Consider the following 21,453-nt stretch of genomic DNA (forward strand, 5'->3'; position numbering starts at 1 on the left):
GAACAACAAACTAAATGCATGAACTTTACCAGAGCTCACACTCAGGGAAGGTTAGCATTGTCACATCTGGTGGCTTATCCGTTGAAAAAGTGTCATCCTACAAATACCTAGGTATATGGTTGGATGACAAGTTGGGATTTTATTTTCGTAATAAGACTTGCTTCCTGGTTATGGCTAGAAATAAGCTTGTTCAGGCCACCTATCTCTCTGTAATTGATTATGGTGACTTGTTGTATATGCATGCAGCCTCCTCTGTCTGACTCTGTTTATCATGCATCCTTGAGCTTTATTGCAAATGCAATCACCCATCATTGCATCTTGTACCAAATGGTGGGTTGGACCTCACTTTATATGCGCTGAAAGCTGCATTTGTATGTGTTCATCTACCAAGCCCTTTTGGGTAAACTCTTTACCTCTGTAGTCTTCACCACCAGCAGTTACCAAACCCGGTCTGCTACAGTAGGTGGTTGCTACTTAAAGTCCCCAGGACATGTACAGTATTAGGCAAGACTGCCTTCTCGTCTTGTGCACCAGAGGCATTGAATAGTCTACAATCCATGCTTCATCTAGATACAGTTGAAGTCGGAAGTTTACATACACCTTAGCCAAATACATTTAAACTCAGTTTTTCACAATTCCTGACATTTAATCCTAGTAAAAATTCCCTGTTTTAGGTCAGTTAGGATCACCACTTTATTTTAAGAATGTGAAATGTCAGAATAATAGTAGAGAGAATGATTTATTTCAGCTTGTACTTCTTTCATCACGTTCCCAGTGGTTCAGAAGTTTACATACACTCAATTAGTTTTTGGTAGCATTGCCTTTAAATTGTTTAACTTGAGTCAAACATTGCGGGTAGCCTTCCACAACCTTCCCACAATAAGTTGGGAGAATTTTGGCCCATTCCTCCTGACAGAGCTGGTGTAACTCAGTCAGGTTTGTAAGCCTCCTTGTTCGTACATGCTTGTTCAGTTCAGCCCACACATTTTCTATAAGATTGAGGTCAGGGCTTTGAGATGGCCACTCCAATACCTTGACTTTGTTGTCCTTAAGCCATTTTACCACAACTTTGGAAGTATGCTTGGGGTCATTGTCCATTTGGAAGACCCATTTGCGACCAAGCTTTAACTTCCTGACTCATGTCTTGAGATGTTGCTTAAATATATCCACATAATTTTCCCGCCTCATGATGCCATCTATTTTGTGAAGTGCACCAGTCCCTCCTGCAGCAAAGCACCTCCACAACATGATGCTGCCACCCCCAGTTGGGATGGTGCTTCACGGTTGGGATGGGGTTCTTCGGCTTGCAAGCCTCCCCCTTTTTCCTCCAAACATAACAATGGTCATTATGGCCGAACAGTTCTATTTTTGTTTCATCAGACCAGAGGACATTTCTCCAAAAAGTACGATCTTTGTTCCCATGTGCAGTTGCAAACCGTAGTCTGGCTGTTTTTATGGCAGTTTTGGAGCAGTGGCTTCTTCCTTCCTGAGCGGCCTTTCAGGTTATGTCGATATAGGACTCGTTTTACTGTGGATATAGATACTTTTGTACCTGTTTCCTCCAGCATCATCTAAAGCCATGACATAATTTTCTGAAATGTTCAAACTGTTTAAAGGCACAATCAACTTAGTGTATGTAAACTTCTGGCCCACTGGAATTGTGATACAGTGAAATAATCTGTCTGTGAACAATTGTTGAAAAATGTACTTGTGTCATGCACAAAGTAGATGTCCTAACCGACTTGCCAAAACTACAGTTTGTTAACAAGAAATGTGTGGAGTAGTTGAAAAACAAGTTTTAATGACTCCAACATAAGTATGTAAACATCCGACTTCAACTGTATGTTAGTGCCACTGAAGGAATTAACATGTTGATGGGAGACTGTTACAGAGGAGTGTAAATGTTTTTTTTTAGGCTGGATCATGTTGTTGTATTGTATTGTTGTATATTTTAATTATGTAATGTACTGATTGATGCTGCTTTCTTGGCCAGGTCTCCCTTGAAAAAGAGACTCTGGGTCTCAATGGGCTTTTCCTGGTTAAATAAAGGTTAAATAAAATAAAGAAACCATTAGCACTGCTTCATATACGCTAAGGCTACAGACACTCACATTTGTTATCTTGATCAATGGTGAACACTAGGGCTATTACAGTGGTTCCTCCTTTAAAAGTTGCAGCGTACTGCGGCGCAGCTTGCATGGTGCCGCAGAATTTTTATTTTTTGTGTGCATTCTGCATTTGTAGTGCTGATATAATAGAACTGCTATTCAATAGTGATGGGAGAAAAGATGTATAGTTAGTTGAAGATGGCACCAGAGAAGATGGCTCCCATTTTATGGGCTCTTAACCAACCGTGCTATTTTGTTTAGATTTTTTGCGTTGTTTGTAACTTATTTTGTACATAATGTTGCTGCTACCATCTCTCATGACCGAAAAGAGCTTCTGGAAATCAGAACAGTGATTTCTCACCTTCAACTGGACAAAGAGTTTCTCTTTAATGAGTCGGACGAGCGGGATTTACTCCAAACACCCGAACAGGCCCTCATCCAAGTCATTCGCAGGAGAAAGAGACGGAAAAGAGTTCGCGGAAGGAGATCGGGGTGCCTTGTAAGGATCCATATAATAAATTGGACAAACTAAAAGCACGTATATCCTACCAATTGCGACATTAAAAACTGTAATATCTTATGTTTCACCGAGTTGTGACTGAACGATGACATGAATAACATACAGCTGGCGGGTAATACACTGTATCGGCAGGATAGAACACCAGCCTCTGGTAAGTCAAGGGGTGGCGGTCTATGTATATTTGTAAACAACAGCTGGTGCACGATATCTAAGGAAGTCTCGAGGTTTTGCTCGCATGAGGTAGAGTATCTCTTGGTAAGCTGTAGACCACACTATTTACCCTGTGATTTCATCTGTATTTTTTGTAGTTGTCTACATACCACCACAGACCGATGCTGGCACTAAGACGACACTCAATGAGCTGTATACCGCAATAAGCAAATCTGACCATAATTCTATTCTCCTGGTTCCTGCTTACAAGCTAAAATTAAAGCAGGAAGCACCAGTGACTCTGTCAAGATGAAGCAGATGCTAAGCTACATGACTGTTTTGCGAGCACAGACTGGAATATGTTCCGGGATTCTTCCGACGGCATTGAGGAGTACACCACATCAGTCACTGGCTTCATCAATAAGTGCATCGATGACGTTGTCCCCACAGTGACTGTACGTACATTCCCCAACCAGAAGCCATGGATTACAGGCAACATTCGCACTGAGCTAAAGGGTAGAGCTGCCGCTTTCAAGGAGCGGGACTCTAACCCGAAAGCTTCTAAGAAATCCTGCTATGCCCTCTGACGAACCATCAAACAGGCAAAGCGTCAATACAGGACTAAGATCGCATCGTACAACACCGGCTCCGACGCTCGTTGGATGTGGCAGGGCTTGCAAACTATTACAGACTACAAAGAGAAGCACAGCCGAGAGTTGACCAGTGACACGAGCTAAATTACTTCTGTTCTCTCTTTGAGGCTAGTAACACTGAAACATGCATGAGAGCACCAGCTGTTCTGGACAACTGTGTGATCACGCTCTCTGCAGCCGATGTGAGTAAGACCTTTAAACAGATCAACATTCATAAGGCCGCAGGGCCAGACAGATTACCAGGGCGTGTACTCCGAGCATGCGCTGACCAACTGGCAAGTGTCTTCACTGACATTTTCAACCTCTCCCTGTCTGAGTCTGTAATACCAACATGTTTCAAGCAGACCATCATAGTCCCTGTGGCCAAGAACACTAAGGTAACCTGCCTAAATGACTACCGACCCGTAGTACTCACATCTGTAGCCATGAAGTGCTTTAAAAGGCTGTTCATGGCTCACATCAACACCATTATCCCAGAAACTCTAGACCCACTTCAATTTGCATACCACCCCAACAGATCCACAGATGATGCAATCTCTATTGCACTCCACACTGCCCTTTCCCCACCTGGACAAAAGGAACACCTATGTGAGAATGCTATTCTTTGACTACAGCTCAGCCTTCAACAGACCGATGCTGGCACTAAGACCACACTCAATGAGCTGTATACCGCCATAAGCAAATCTGACCATAATTCTATCCTCCTGGTTCCTGCTTACATCACTAAGCTAAGGACCCTGGGACCAAACACCTCCCTCTGCAACTGGATCCTGGACTTCCTGGCAGGCCGCTTCACTGTTGACGTTGAGAATGGTGTTTTGCGGGTACTATTTAATGAAGCTTCCAGTTGAGGACTTGTGAGGCGTCTGTTTCTCAAACTAGAAACTGTAATGTACTTGTCCTCTTGCTCAGTTGTGCACTAGGGCCTCCCACTCCTCTTTCTATTCTGGTGAGAGACAGTTTGCGCTGTTCTGTGAAGGGAGTAGTACACAGCGTTGTACGAGATCTTCAGTTTCTTGGCAAGTTCTTCATTTCTCAGAACAAGTATTTGACTGACGAGTTTCAGAAGAAAGTTCTTTGTTTCTAGCCATTTTGTGCCTGTAATCGAACCCACAAATGCTGATGCTCCAGATACTCAACTAGTCTAAACAAGGCCAGTTTTATTGCTTCTTTAATCAGAACAACAGTTTTCAGCTGTGCTAACATAATTGCAAAAGGGATTTCTAATGATCAATTAGCCTTTTAAAATGATAAACTTGGATTAGCTAACACAACGTGCCATTGGAACACAGGAGTGATGGTTGCTGATAAAGGGCCTCTGTACGCTTATGTAGATATTCCATTAAAAATCAGCCGTTTCCAGCTACAATTGTCATTTACAACATTAACAATGTCTACACTGTATTTCTGATCAATTTGATGTTATTTTAATGGACAAAAAAATAGTTTTTCCTTCAAAAACAAGGACATTTCTACGTGACCCCAAACTTGTGAACGGTAGTGTATATTTTATCCAGTCTGATAAACACTCCAAACAGCCTACCCGACCGCTCGGAGGCGTCCACATGGTCCTAAAGCACATGGTTGCCTTTTTTCCCATCACATGCCAATGATAAAACTGGGGGGGGTAAAAATACAATTTCACTATGTGAATATACAATTTCACATGTCCCCTGCCTTACATATATTAGAGAATGCGCCAGAAGGAAATTATCAGGTGTTCAATGATTGAATAAGAGCGTGGCTACAGGAGAGGGGAAACTGATGGCAAGCCTGCTGTTGACACAAACAAGGTAGCCCTCTCATTGGAAAGAATCCGGCTACAGGCAGGCAAGACTAGGCTCTGTGAGCAGAACACACTGACGGAGAGAGGGAAAGCAAGAGGTGGAGTGAAAGAGAGAGAGAGAGAGAGATTTCTGCTGTTCTTGGCCAGTGCCTGGGGTTGCCTGCCCTGGCCATGGAAAACCACAAGAAACCTTTCATTGTTTGGAGCACCTTCTCTGCAGTGAGAGGCCAAACATCTCCAGGGTTGTGTGGCTGTTTAGTAACGAAGGTGTCCATGTGTGGAACGTAAGGAGCAGGTGTGATTCAGGTGCACTGTTGTTAAATAGGTGCAGTGCATAGGCCCGTACTCTACTAGAATAACAGGCCTTTCACTGGAGCTCAATGCTACAGCAAGCAGAGATATGAAGATTGGGGGCATGAATAGCTTTCGGATTTTTGTTAACACTACCCAGGCCCCACATATTGTTGTTATTGTTTTGTCAGTTTTTGGGTAGAGGAGTATCCACTCGATATAAATAATTGGACATTTTAGAGGTAATTCGAGAGCGCTGAGTTACATTTGACCTGAGATAATTTGCCGTCTCAACGTGCTTTTTTTTATTTAGAGCACTTGTGGGTGGACCAGTAAAAAGGACTCACTTTCTGGGTGTGACATATTTGTTCAGTTCAGTCACATACGCCACTAGACTATGCTTCAGGGCCTGACAGAAAGCAACATTTCATGATTGCGAAATGAGGCTGGTTGACAGCTCGTTCTGAGGAATGTCCTGAGTCAGTGTTTGCTACGACTGGAATCTCACTACTGTCAGCCTGACGTGAAATAACTTCCCCTTTCCATCCACTGTTCTCTCGCTTTTCACCTCCTTTCTTCCTTCCCCCTGTCTTAGAACAACCAACACATTCCTCCTGAACAAATGGGCCAATAAACAAATGGAAACCAAATGATGGAATAATATGTTATTCTTCCACGTATAATTTATAACACTTCAGACTCTTACTTTACAACAATGTCAATGTAAAAATGTACCATATCACTGTTTTTCAATAGAGAGAACGTTTACACAGGCGTTCTATGTTTTCTGTAGACATGTCTATCAACCAATTAGGGATATTTAAGAAACACAGTCAACTAAAATCTAAGTGTCTGTGTAGTAAAAGTGCCCTGAGACGTAGACATGTCATAATTCACAGTAGTCTGGGCCATGCCGGATGGGCTTTACAGCTGCAGGTAGGATGGCCCTCTTACACCACTGTCTACAGAAGCCCTTTAAGAGTGTGACTCTCTGTAGTGGCTCGTCCAGCCTCTTCCCCTGGGCAGCAGAGGAAATCTGTCTCGTCACCCAATAGACTGTACGGTTCATGTTTTATAAATGCTGCTACCAAACTGTAATTATTCCAGCTATTGTTTTAGCTACAGAGAAATTTCACAGATTAATACAAAGAAACACACCAATTTCTTCCTCCCAGTCTCCCAGGGTCTTTCTTTATGGTTGGGCTGTAACCCATTCCATACCGGTGTAGGACCTATAACTCAATTAGCAGTTACAACATAGACTAATACCGGGGTTTACCTTGTGCCTTCTTGCATTGTTGAGAAGACTCTGAAATAACGTCCTACATCCTCTACCTTTGAGTAGGTTTTATGAATGCTTATTCAGATGTGAAATGTTGGTCTTGTTTGTTTTCTCAGTGTTTATAATGGAAACATTCAGTAATGTAAGCTCTGTGTAGGGAACTTGCCTGGCCCGGATCAGTGTGTAATACAGTAAGACGTGTCTGTGTGTGTGTGTGTGTGTGTGTGTGTGTGTGTGTGTGTGTGTGTGTGTGTGTGTGTGTGTGTGTGTGTGTGTGTGTGTGTGTGTGTGTGTGTGTGTGTGTGTGTGTGTGTGTGTGTGTGTGTGTGTGTGTGTGTGTGCAGGTGAGATGTTTACGAGCATCACCAACCAACGTCATGACATTTATACAGCCCAGTGTTGGACTGCAGGCATTCAGCTCACAGGAAGTGTGTGGGCCCGGGCCCTTGTCTGTCAGTCAGTCAACACCCACTGCACCTTAGACTTAATTATAACTTATGTCTCTGCATGGGTTTTCTTATGCAATTATGCAATAAACTGACACATAGATACACATTGTACTACTTTAATCTAGAACAGATCATCTTCATGTTTTTTAGTTTGAATCATATATCAATCAAATCAAATTTTATTTGTCACATGCGCCAAATACAACAGGTGTAGACCTTACAGTGAAATGCTTACTTACAAGCCCTTAACCAACATTGCAGTTTTAAGAAAAAACAAGTGTTAAGAAAGTATTTACTAAATAAACTGAAGTAAACAATTAATAAAAAATAGATAAATAACAAATAATTAAAGAGCAACAATAAAATATACAGTGTGTACTGGTACAGAGTCACTGTGCGGGGGCACAGGTTAGTCGCAGTAATTGAGGTAATATGTACATGTAGGTACACTCAATCACTGTAATTACTGACTTGCGTTGTGAATATTTGCATGCAGGTGTCTTTTCTAAATGATACATGACATAGCGGTTTAAATTTCCTTCCCAAAAGCAGTTTATTGAATTGTATTTAGGGCTGTCCCCAACTGAAAAAATATTGGTCGACTGAGTGTTGTCTGTTCTTTCAACCAATTGATTGGTTGAAATGTTCAAACATGTATTTTTCCATATATAGACACATCCTATTCGTTTAAATCGCGCTGTTCGTATTGCTGAAGCCGCAACATAAATATAGCCATTTCTGATTGAAAAGTTCTGTTTCCCGAAATCCCTCATTTGTTTAGGAAAAACATTCCCTATTCCCTCAAATCTTGCTCGCTTTACAATAGGGCCTATCCTATAGCATATCATAATCACATCACAAAATTGGTTATAACAAACTCTGAACACCGTAACACATGTGACAGCAAAATGGATGCAGAGGATGTGACAAATAAACACAAAACGGGGGAATGTTTACTGGTTTCGGAGGATGCATGACTCGACCTTCGCCTCCCGAGCCCATTGGGGGAGTTGCAGCGATGAGACAAGATCGAATTTGGGGAGAAACAGGGGGTAAAACACAAAAGAAGTATTATCATTGTATTGGGTATTTATATATGGAACAGGAAATGGCCTTCCCCAAACTGTTGCCATGAATTTGGAAGCACAGAATCATCTAGAATGACATTGTATGCTGTAGTGTTAAGATTTCCCTTCACTGGAACTAAGGGGCCTAGCCCGAACCATGAAAAACAGCCCTAAACCATTATTCCTCCTCACCAAACTTTACAGTTGGCACTATACATTCTACTAGCTTCAGCACTTGGCGGTCCTGTTCTGTGAGCTTGTGTGGCCTACCACTTCACGGCTGAGCCGTTGTTGCTCCTAGAGGTTTCCACTTCACAATAACAGGACTTACAGTTGACTGGGGCAGCTCTAGAAGACAGAAATTTGACGAACTGACTTGTTGGAAAGTGGCATCCTATGACAGTGCCACGTTGGAAAGTCACTGACCTCTTCAGTACAGGCCATTCTACTGCCGATGTTTGTCTATGGAGATTGCATGGCTGTGTGCTCGATTTTATACACCTGTCAGCAACGGGTGTGGCTGAAATAGCCGAATACACTAATTTGAAGGGGTGTCCACATACTTTTGTATATATAGTGTATCTTCTCTAATTTCCTTTCCCAGGTGTGAGAGGTTAGCATTGACATCCTCTCAATGAAGCTATAGACTGTGCTGCTGGCAACATGTTAGACTGATATCCATTCCTCTCTCCCCAGGGCCGGTGCCAGGGAGGACAACATTCATTTAACTTTATCAAGCTATAATTTCCCTCAAATGGCTTTGGCTCTGTGTTTTGAATGTCCCGTCTCTCTGCCCAAGGCTAGTGTTGGTTCTGCTTCTGTATCGAGCCTGTGTACTGACTTTCTTCTCTCTACACTCCGCAGGCTTGGTGGTGCGAGAGGCCAGTATTGAGATCACACGGCAGCAAGTAGAGGAGCTGTTTGGACCAGAGGACTTCTGGTGTCAGTGTGTAGCCTGGAGCTCTGCAGGGACCACCAAGAGCCGCAAGGCACACTCATCGCCCGTGAGTAACGCCCTCTACCCTTTAACAGCAGCTATACTCATCACCAGCATTCAGTTAACAGCAGCTATACTCATCACCAGCATTTAGTTAACAGCAGCTATACTCATCACCAGCATTCAGTTAACAGCAGCTATACTCATCACCAGCATTTAGTTAACAGCAGCTATACTCATCACCAGCATTCAGTTAACAGCAGCTATACTCATCACCAGCATTTAGTTAACAGCAGCTATACTCATCACCAGCATTCCGTTAACAGCAGCTATACTCATAACCAGCATTTAGTTAACAGCAGCTATACTCATCACCAGCACTCAGTTAAAATGCATCTATACTCATCACCAGCATTCAGTTAACAGCATCTATACTCATCACCAGCATTCAGTTAACAGCAGCTATACTCATCACCAGCATTCAGTTAACAGCAGCTATACTCATCACCAGCATTCAGTTAACAGCATCTATACTCATCACCAGCATTTAGTTAACAGCAGCTATACTCATCACCAGCATTCAGTTAACAGCAGCTATACTCATCACCAGCATTCAGTTAACAGCAGCTATACTCATCACCAGCATTTAGTTAACAGCAGCTATACTCATCACCAGCATTTAGTTAACAGCAGCTATACTCATCACCAGCATTTAGTTAACAGCAGCTATACTCATCACCAGCATTCAGTTAACAGCAGCTATACTCATCACCAGAATTTAGTTAACAGCATCTATACTCATCACCAGCATTCAGTTAACAGCAGCTATACTCATCACCAGCATTCAGTTAACAGCAGCTATACTCATCACCAGCATTCAGTTAACAGCAGCTATACTCATCACCAGCATTCAGTTAACAGCAGCTATACTCATCACCAGCATTTAGTTAACAGCAGCTATACTCATCACCAGCATTTAGTTAACAGCAGCTATACTCATCACCAGCATTCAGTTAACAGCATCTATACTCATCACCAGCATTTAGTTAACAGCAGCTATACTCATCACCAGCATTCAGTTAACAGCAGCTATACTCATCACCAGCATTGCTCAGAAGGTAAAGTGGAAGTCAGATTCTTTTTTTATTGAACCTTTAATTAACTAGGCAAGTCAGTTAAGAACAAATTCTTATTGTCAATGACGGCCTAGGAACAGTGTGTTAACTGCCTTATTCAGGGACAGAACGCCAGATTTTTACCTTGTCAGCTCGAGGATTCGATCTAGCAACCTTTCGGTTACTGGCTCAACACTCTAACCACTAGGATACCTGCCACCCCGGTGTGTGGAATAAATTTGACTAGTTGTGGAAAATACTGGAGATCAAGAAACAGAAGGTAAGGAGCAAGCACTGCGGTCATATTATGTCCCAAACATGTGCCGTTAGATTACAATATCATTTTTCTGACCGTTTGGAACAATGTAAACAACACTAAAATAAATGATAAGCGTACCAGAGAGTATGTTGTAAGGTGTTTTTGTAACGCCTTTATTACAGCAAATACTAAAACCAGTCGCATTCATTCGTGAATGCAATTTCCAAAATGGAACGGTTTATTTATTGTTTACGATAATTATTCAAGGGTTGCTTTGTTATTTTATTTTAAATCTAAAATGCTTGAATGACTCGTATAATGAATGATTGATACTGTAGCGTATAGAAGTATTGAAATATAGGCCTAAGTAAGTTAAGACGAAACAGAATGCTCTTAGCCTACAGCTCGATGGTGGTTATACAAGGATGCTATACTAAGCCTACTAATGATAATGACATGACTTATTATTATAATAATGATGATCATAACAATAATAGCAATAATAACAATAAGGAGGTCAAGAAAAAGGAGGGTTATTATAAATATCACTTTTGGACAGTTTGGAACCGTGTAAACAACACTAAATCAATTATAAATAATACCAGAGAGGCTGTTCTAATTTTGAAAAATATATATAAAGCCTTTATTAAAAACAGCCGAATGTGTAAAGTTGTTTATCCAACATGTTGTGGTTGGCGCTCACAGAAGGCTTGGTGCTCATGGAATCAGTAGGCTATTAAACAAACACTCAAACAGGCGACAGAGGCAGGGTCTGTCTTATTTCTGTAGATATACAGTATATGGATGATTTATAAAGCCAGGCACATTTAATAGTTAGGCTGTTGATTATAGACCTAATTAAGTTGGGGTTTCCTCTCCTCACTTTTCTTAGCCAATTAAGGCAATGTGTCACGACTCCCGCCGAAGTCGGCCCCTCTCCTTGTTCGGGCGGCGTTCGGCGGTCGACGTCACCGGCTTACTAGTTGCCACCGATCGATGTTTCACTGTTCGTTTGGTTTTGTCTTTATTGTGTACACTTGTTTTGAGTTTCCCTAATTATGTTCATTATTTAAACCTCTGCATTTCCTGTTTGTCTTGTCGGTGATTGTTTGTCCGTTTAGTGTAGTTGGAGGTGTTTTCTCCAGACTATGTATTTTTAACCTGTTGGGGCTACAGGTTAGCAATGAACCCCGAGCCGGGATTGCTAACAAGGCTGGAAATTCAAAACATCAAAAATCTAATAATTTCAATTTCTCAAACAATCAACTATTTTACACAATTTAAATGATAAACATCTCCTTAATCTAACCACATTGTTCGATTTTCAAAGAGGCTTTACGGCAAAAGCATAAAGTTAGATTATGTTAGGAGAGTACATAGCCACAAAAGTACAAACATCCATTTTCAATTCAAGGTCAGGCGTCACCAAAAGCAGAAACCAGCTTGAATTATGCACTAACTTTTGTCAATCTCCATCAGATGACACTCCTAGGACATTATGTTATACAATACATGCATTTTTTGTTCCATCAAGTTCATATTTATATCCAAAAACAGCATTTTACAGTAGCGTGAAATTCAGATTTTTTTCTTCTCTGAAATGCTTCCGGTGAACATAACAAAATTACTATTCGAAAACATTGGTAAATTATAATATTGTCATTCAAAGAATAATATATTATCATCTCGTAATTGCTACCGAATGGCCAGATCTCAAAATAACTTTACTGGGAAATCACATTTTGCAATAAACGGGGTGCTATGCTAAGAACAACAGGCTATGCTATACAGTTAGCATCATCTAAAATCGATAATAACATTGTAAATACCCCCTTACCTTTGATTATCTCCATCAGAAGGCAGGATCCCAGGTCCGGAAGGCATTCCAGGTCCGGAACAAATGTGGTTTCTTTTGACAAAGTTCATAATTTATGTCCAAATAACACCAAAGTCTCTAGCCTGCCTTATGCTCCCCCAAAACGTGGCGGGGGGCTGGTAAAATCACGCTGAAAAGCTAAAAAAACCTAGTAAATAATCTATTTATGTTCGTTCAAACATGTCAAATGTTGTTTAGCATTAATCTTTTGGTCCATTTTTAACGTTAAACATCAGTAATATTTTCACACAACCTATCCTATGTCTAGATAAAAAATGATGACAAACTCACGTTTCTCAGATTTATGCGCAGGCGGAAAAAAATGAAGTGATGACATGTCAACTTCCTTGGATTCTAATTTGCTCTCTGTTTATCATAGACGCTTCAAACAACTTTATAAAGATCTTTGACATCTAGTGGAAGCCGTAGGTGTTGCGAAATGAATCCTTTCTCACTATGGTATCTATAAAACAATGACACTAAATAGTACAGTCACAAAATTCAAATTTTTTGGGATCTATTTTTCACAGGTTTTTGCCTGCAATATGAGTTTTGTTATACTTACAGACACCATTCAAACTGTTTTAGAAAATTCAGAGTGTTTTCTATCCGAATGTGTTAATAATATGCATATCCTAGCTTCTGAGTTGGTGTAGGAGGCAGTTAAAAATGGGCACATATTTTTTTCAAAATGTCTCAATACTGCCCCCGAGCCCCAACAGGTTTTAAGAGAAGATGGATTTAATAATTTTAGTAAACACGTTTTGGTTTACCTTCATCCCTGTGTCCTGCGCCTGACTCCTCCACTTCTCTAAGAAGATCCGTTACAGAATCACCGACCACAAATGGAGTCAGCAGGAGCAGCCAGTTCTCCTAGTCATATAGAGGAGCGCGTTAAGCAGCAGGCGAATATGATCCAGGATCTAATGACTGCCATGGATTGCGTGCTGCTGACCATGGAGAGATTGGAGAGGAAAGGATGTCCCGTCGACCCAGCCACACCACCGCCCGGTACACCTCTGGATCCTATCCAACCGCCGTCTGGATCCGGTGGGATTCGGCTCTCGCTCCCGGGAGCGTATGACGGAGCAGCTGCCGGGTGTCAGGGGTTCCTACTCCAGCTGGAGCTCTACCTGGCAGCTGTCCGGCCGCCGCCCTCGGGACGCGAGAGAGTGAGCGCCCTCATCTCCTGTTTGACTGGTAAAGCCCTAGAGTGGGCCAACGCCATCTGTGAGGTGGAAGATCCGACTCGGGAAAACTACGAGGATTTCTCCCGCCGCTTTCGGGCTGTGTTTGATCATCCACCAGAAGGAAAAGCGGCGGGAGAGCGCTTGTTCCATTTAAAGCAGGAGATGAGGAGCGCTCGGGAGTTCGCACTGGATTTTAGAACTCTAGCGGCTGGTGCAGGATGTAATGAGCGGGCCCTGATCGATCACTACAGGTGTGGTTTGCGAGAGGACGTTCGTAGGGAGCTAGCCTGCAGGGACACCACCCTCCACCTGGACCAGCTGATGGACTTATCTATCCAGCTGGATAACCTGCTGGCCTCCCGCGGACGTCCGGATCGGGGTCCGTTGGTTCCATCCTCCAGTCCCTTAGACCCAACACCAATGGAGTTGGGCGGGGCTGGTACTAGGGAGACCGGAGGGGAAACCGTTCGATGCACCAGAGGTGACCGCAGAGGACACACTGCTGGTCGGTGCTGGGGAGGTTTTCCAGGTCGTCGAGGTGGTAGGCGGAACACTGGTGGTTCATCTCAGGTGAGTAGGCACACGACTCACCCAGACCCCCCTGTTGCTCACATGTGGTTGTCTATAAGATTTCCGGGGTTTTCCCCGCATTCCCAGCATAAGGCGCTAGTAGATTCAGGCGCAGCTGGGAACTTTATAGATCGGTCTTTGGCCAATAGATTAGGGATTCCTATTGTTCCCGTTGATGTTCCCTTCCCTATACATGCCCTAGATAGTCGTCCTTTGGGGTCTGGGCTGATTAGGAAGGTCACAGTTCCCATTGCTATGGTGACGCAGGAGAGTCATGAAGAGAGTATTAGTCTCTTTCTGATTGACGCAACTGTGTTTCCCGTTGTATTGGGGCTTCCCTGGTTGGCTTCTCATGATCCTATTTCGTGGCAACAGAGGGTTCTCAAGGGATGGTCCTGTCAGTGTTCAGGGAGGTGTTTAGGTGTTTCCTTAGGTGCCACTACGGTGGAAAGTCCAAACCAGGTTTCCACCATGCACATTCCCCCCGAATATGCCGATTTGGCAATCGCTTTCTGTAAAAGGAAGGCGACTCAATTACCACCCCATCGACCGGGGGATTGTGCGATAAATCTCCTGGAGGGTGCTGCACTTCCCAGGAGTCACGTGTATCCTCTGTCACAGGAGGAGACGGCGGCTATGGAAACATATGTCGCTGAATCTCTGGGACAGGGATACATTCGGCCCCCCATTTCACCTGTCTCCTCGAGCTTCTTTTTTGTGAAGAAGAAGGATGGAGGTTTACGCTCGGGTCACGCTTCTTCACAAAATTGGACCTCAGGAGTGCGTACAATCTGGTGCGTATCAGGGGAGGGGATGAGTGGAAGACGGCATTTAGCACTACATCTGGGCACTATGAGTACCTCGTCATGCCGTATGGGTTAATGAATGCTCCATCCGTCTTCCAATCATTTGTGGATGAGATCTTCAGGGACCTGCACGGGCGGGGTGTAGTGGTGTATATAGATGATATTCTCATATACTCCACCACCCGCGCTGAGCATGTGTCCCTTGTGCGTACGGTGCTTGGTCGACTGTTGGAGCATGACCTTTACGTCAAGGCGGAGAAATGTCTGTTCTTTCAACAGTCCGTCTCCTTCCTTGGGTACCGTTTGTCCGCGTCAGGGGTGGAGATGGAGACTGACCGCATTTCAGCCGTGCGTAATTGGCCGACTCCAACCACGGTAAAGGAGGTGCAGCGGTTTTTAGGGTTTGCCAACTACTACCGGAGGTTTATCCGGGGCTTTGGCCAGGTGGCGGCTCCCATTACCTCCTTACTGAAGGGGGGACCATTGCGGTTGCGGTGGTCGGCTGAGGCGGACAGAGCTTTTGGTAACCTGAAGACTCTGTTTACCACGGCTCCAGTGCTGGCGCATCCTGATCCCTCCTTAGCATTCATAGTTGAGGTGGATGCATCCGAAGCTGGAATAGGGGCTGTGCTATCTCAGCGCTCGGGTAACCCACCAAAACTCCGCCCCTGTGCTTTCTTTTCGAAGAAGCTCAGCCCGGCGGAGCGAAACTATGACGTGGGGGATAGGGAGTTGTTAGCTGTTGTCGGGGCTCTGAAAGCGTGGAGACATTGGCTTGAGGGGGCTAGACACCCTTTCCTCATTTGGACTGACCACCGAAATCTGGAGTATATTCGGGCAGCGAGGAGACTGAACCCTCGCCAGGCTAGGTGGGCTATGTTTTTCACACGCTTTTCTTTCACTCTTTCTTATAAACCAGGTTCCCAGAACGTCAAGGCAGACGCACTGTCCTGGCTGTATGATACAGAGGAGCGGTCCACAGAGCCCACTTCCATAATTCCAGCCTCATGCCTGGTGGCACCGGTGGTATGGGAGGTGGACGCGGACATCGAACGGGCGTCACGTGCAGAACCCACTCCCTCCCAGTGTCCCGTTGGGCGCATGTACGTGCCGTTTGATGTTCGCGATCGTTTGATCTGTTGGGCCCACACATCACCCTCCTCTGGTCATCCTGGTATAGGTCGGACGGTGCGCTGCCTGACGGGGAAGTACTGGTGGCCCTTATTAGCCAAGGACGTGAGGGTTTATGTCTCCTCCTGTTCGGTATGCGCACAGTGCAAGGCACCTAGACATCTGCCCAGAGGGAAATTACAACCCCTTCCCGTTCCGCAACGACCGTGGTCACACTTATCGGTGGATTTCGTGACGGATCTTCCCCCGTCACGGGGGAACACCACGATCCTGGTCGTTGTGGATCGGTTTTCTAAGTCCTGCCGTCTCCTTCCTTTGCCCGGTCTCCCTACGGCCCTACAGACTGCGGAGGCCCTATTTACCCATGTATTCCGGCACTACGGGGTGCCTGAGGATATAGTCTCTGATCGGGGTCCCCAATTTACGTCTAGAGTCTGGAGGGCGTTTATGGAACGCCTGGGGGTCTTGGTCAGTCTTACCTCAGGGTTCCACCCCGAGAGTAATGGGCAGGTGGAAAGAGTCAACCAAGAGGTGGGTAGGTTTCTGCGGTCCTATTGCCAGGACCGGCCGGGAGAGTGGGCATCATTTATCCCTTGGGCGGAGATGGCCCAAAATTCCTTACGCCACTCTTCCACTAACCTTACCCCTTTTCAGTGTGTGCTAGGGTATCAGCCGGTCCTGGCACCATGGCATCAGAGCCAGATCGAGGCTCCTGCGGTGGATGAATGGTTTCGGCACTCGGAGGAGACATGGAACGCTGCCCATGTACGTCTGCAACGAGCCATCAGGCGGCAAAAGGCAAGTGCCGACAGCCACCGCAGTGAGGCCCCGGTTTATGCACCGGGGGATCGGGTCTGGCTCTCGACCCGAAACCTGCCCCTTCACCTGCCCTGCCGGAAGCTGGGTCCGCGGTTTGTGGGGCCATTTAAAGTCCTGAGGAGATTGAACAAGGTTTGTTATAGGTTACAAGTTCCCCCTGATTATCATATTAACCCATTATGGACTCCAGACGTCGGGCGGAGGGCCTTTAGTACCTCGTGGAGTGGGAGGGGTATGGCCCAGAGGAGCGAAGCTGGGTACCGGCGGAAGACATCCTGGATCCATCGTTAATCCAGGATTTTCATCGCTTCCGTCCGGATCGCCCTGCTCCCCGTCCTCCGGGTCGTCCCCGAGGCCGGTGTCGGCGCGCTGCTGGAGCCGCGCGTCGGGGGGGGTACTGTCAGGACTCCCGCCGAAGTCGACCCCTCTCCTTGTTCGGGCGGCGTTCGGCGGTTGACGTCACCGGCTTACTAGTTGCCACCGATCGATGTTTCACTGTTCGTTTGGTTTTGTCTTTATTGTGTACACCTGTTTTGAGTTTCCCTAATTATGTTCATTATTTAAACCTCTGCATTTCCTGTTTGTCTTGTCGGTGATTGTTTGTCCGTTTAGTGTAGTTGGAGGTGTTTTCTCCAGACTATGTATTTTTAAGAGAAGATGGATTTAATAATTTTAGTAAACAGGTTTTGGTTTACCTTCATCCCTGTGTCCTGCGCCTGACTCCTCCACTTCTCTAAGAAGATCCGTTACACAATGGCTGTTTTCTCATCTTCTAACTCCGCTGCTGTCTCCACAGCGTTGTTCTCTACACCAATATCCTGGTTAACTTACTGTAGCAACATGGTCTATGAGAAGGCGCCAATTCAGCAGCGCACTGATGTGTTTCAGAACTGTGGAGAGAGACCGCTATCCATCACGGGAGAAAACGCATCTGTTATAAAATAATCATATTTTTATTAGTGTTGCACCATTGTTCCTACGTAATATAACCATATACAATTTCAGTAGCACATGTCTTAGAGTGATTTGGGGGGGAGGGGGACTGCTGCTGGTCTAAAGAAATGTTGGTCGACTAACAGCCTATCAACAATCGACCAGTCGACTAAATGGGGTCAGCCCTAATTGCATTTGAAGTTGGTGGCATTCAGTTTTATTTTCAGAAATGACAACTGGAAAAACGGTTCTGTCCTTCTGTATACTAAGACCTTGTTTCTCGTTCCCTTTGTGTTCTCAACTCAATCGTTTTTTTATTTCATAACTGGTGAATACAGAATCTCAGAATTAAGGCCAGCTATATTTATCTTGTGAAATGGGTTTGCGGAGGAGTCTTATCCATTATCATCTGCAGCAATATAAATGATTGTGACTGAGTGCTTTCAGCAGCTCCCTCACAGAGAGAGATAGCCTTGCTGTGACAGTCTTTAACTGTCCTTCAATAAAGTTTGTATTTTCTTTCTTCTCACTCAGCATTCTTTTGAACTTCAAAGCTTGAATCGGAGAATAATCTCTGAGCTGTTCCATTGTGTGGATCTTGCATATTCATAAGGTTCTTTCTTCTCTCTCTGGATGAGACTCTGCAGGAGAGGAGAGCTGTGGACTGGAGAGAAGGGGGGGGAGGGTCACATTTAAAATGGGATATCATTTATATATGGGATCCACATAATGATTTAGAGAGTGCTGCGTCATACACTAACAATGCTGCTTCTGAAACTGGTATCGTTTCAAACTGCCAAAGCAGGTGGATACGTTTTATAAAAAACATTTTAACAGCATTGGTTTGTTTTCTAACAAACTTATCCCACAAACTTGGCTCTATAGAAAAACCAGGAGCCTGATGGGAGAGAGGGAGATGGGAGCTGGGTGTATTTAACAAGATCTCAGTGTTCTTCATGTGAAATGAGGATGATGAGCGCTCCACAAAAGGAGGTACGTCTCACTGTCTGGCTTTGGGATAAACATGATGTCACAGTCCTCTCCATCCCTGCACCCTGATTGGGCTCCCTGCTCCAGGCAGCTGTGTTGCCACGGTAATAACCGGTCAAAATTCAGCCCAAGATTCTGTGACAGCAGCAGGTTTAACCACTGAGCTGCTGAAAATCCCCCGATTTTTCTGAGGCCTCGGGCAAATCCCCCCCCCCCCCCCCCCCCCCCCATTTCTCACGGAGCCCGGGGTCAGTATGGCCGTCTCACGGAGCCCGGGGTCAGTGTGGCCGTCTCACGGAGCCCGGGGTCAGTGTGGCCGTCTCACGGAGCCCGGGGTCAGTGTGGCCGTCTCACGGAGCCCGGGGTCAGTGTGGCCGTCTCACGGAGCCCGGGGTCAGTGTGGCCGTCTCACGGAGCCCGGGGTCAGTGTGGCCGTCTCACGGAGCCCGGGGTCAGTGTGGCCGTCTCACGGAGCCCGGGGTCAGTGTGGCCGTCGGCGGAACATTGCTCATGACACGCATTCCTTCGCTGGCCCATTGTAATTTAATCATCTGGGTTGTTGTCACGGCTTTTTGTTGCCATGGCTTAGTGGTGAGGTTTCTGAGGTTATTCTTCACCATTTCTCTTGCAGTACGATAAAAGGTGTTTTGTCTCAAAGTTTACCTTTTTGAATTTTGAGAAGCTAGTCATATTTTCATGCCACATTACTACTAATATTTGTTTTTACAACTGTTCTCAAAGGACATATTTGTGGGTGGTAGTGATGACTAACAATGACACCAAGTACCAGTCAAATGAGTCAAGCTGTTGTATGCAGGTGCTTTGCATGTCCAAGCAAATACTCCTGTTTCTCTGATCAGGGTTTGGTTGGAGAGCAACAGCTAATAACAGTGTAGTTACATGAAGCTGTCAAGGTGCTGACAGATTGTTCTTCTTAAGAAACCTAACCAACAGACGGCTAGCTATATGTAACAAGACTTGTAAAGTGGATCTGCGGTTTGGAGCTCAGCAGAGGAATCAAAGCAATAGTGAAAGTGGTCAGGATAGAAAGGGTTAATTTAACATCTCAAAACCCCAGCCAGCCCACCAGCCCGCCGCTACTTCCAAAACTCCTTTATTTGCCCCGACCAGACCCCCACCAACCACCCCCACCTGCTGCGCCCCTTACCCCCCAAACCCCCTCACATCTCCCTGGTTCTTCGCGGTTGCTTGATCAGGGCAGGGGGACACCACGCTGGGCGTTTGATGCAGCTCAGAGGGGGTGTGTGAGGTGCGCTGACCCGTTCACATCCCTACTCATGCACTCGTGCTCCAGGAAAGGCAGACTTATCACATTTAATCCAGAGCGCGGCGCAAATCAGGAGTGACAGATAGACATACAGCCTTGCAGGGAAAGAGTTCCAGACTACAGCCCTTGTCTACTGACCCCCTGTCCTGTCCCCTATCCTGGCTGGGAGAGAAGCCCCCTATCCAGGCTGGGTGAGAAGCCCACTATCCTGGCTGGGAGAGAAGCCCCCTATCCAGGCTAGGTGAGAAGCCCACTATCCTGGCTGGGAGAGAAACCCCCTATCCTGGCTGGGAGAGAAACCCCTTATCCAGGCTGGGAGAGAAACCCCTTATCCAGGCTGGGAGAGAAGCCCCCTATCCAGGCTAGGAGAGAAGCCCCCTATCCAGGCTGGGAGAGAAGCCCCCTATCCAGGCTGGGAGAGAAGCACCCTATCCTGGCTGGGAGAGAAGCCCCCTATCCTGGCTGGGGGAGAAGCCCCCTATCCTGGCTGGGAGAGAAGCCCCTATCCTGGCTGGGAGAGAAGCCTCCTATCCTGTCTGGGAGAGAAGCCTCCTATCCTGTCTGGGAGAGAAGCCCCCTATCCAGGCTGGGAGAGAAGCCTCCTATCCAGGCTGGGAGAGAAGCCCCCTATCCAGGCTAGGTGAGAAGCCCACTATCCTGGCTGGGAGAGAAACCCCCTATCCTGGCTGGGAGAGAAACCCCCTATCCTGGCTGGGAGAGAAACCCCTTATCCAGGCTGGGAGAGAAGCCCCCTATCCAGGCTAGGAGAGAAGCCCCCTATCCAGGCTGGGAGAGAAGCCCCCTATCCAGGCTGGGAGAGAAGCCCCCTATCCAGGCTGGGAGAGAAGCCCCCTATCCTGGCTGGGGGAGAAGCCCCCTATCCTGGCTGGGAGAGAAGCCCCTATCCTGGCTGGGAGAGAAGCCTCCTATCCTGGCTGGGAGAGAAGCCCCCTATCCTGGCTGGAAGAGAAGCCCCTTTCCTGGCTGGGAGAGAAGTGGATTCAGGCTGCTGTTCACGGAGGTCCTTATGGAGACATAACAGGTGCAGGAGAAGAGCAGCCCATTTGGTTGGTTTTCCATGGTTGTTTTTCCTCTAACCACATTCTTCACTGCCATCAGGACAATATGGCAGCTGTTATTGTCTTTATTTGGCTACCTACCGCTCACCCCACCATTTGGACCACAGATTTGTTTTATCTCTCGTTGTTAAACACATACCCTCCACAAAATCAC

At 45.7% G+C, this 21,453-nt stretch overlaps 1 protein-coding gene across 4 annotated transcripts in view; it reads left to right on the forward strand.

The window, feature by feature from the left end:
* LOC106568184 (bone morphogenetic protein receptor type-1B) overlaps positions 1 to 21,453 on the forward strand; it is a 188,931-nt gene that overhangs the window by 133,760 nt on the left and 33,718 nt on the right. For all 4 annotated transcript variants that reach the window (XM_014138295.3, XM_082960463.1, XM_082960464.1 and 1 more), the window contains one exon: positions 9,171 to 9,310. The gene's annotated coding sequence lies outside the window, so the exon portion shown is untranslated. The remainder of the gene's footprint in view (positions 1 to 9,170; positions 9,311 to 21,453) is intronic.

Source organism: Salmo salar, chromosome 13 (assembly GCF_965601325.2).
Source record: "Salmo salar chromosome 13, fSalSal1, whole genome shotgun sequence".
Classification (NCBI taxonomy): Eukaryota; Metazoa; Chordata; class Actinopteri; order Salmoniformes; family Salmonidae; genus Salmo; species Salmo salar.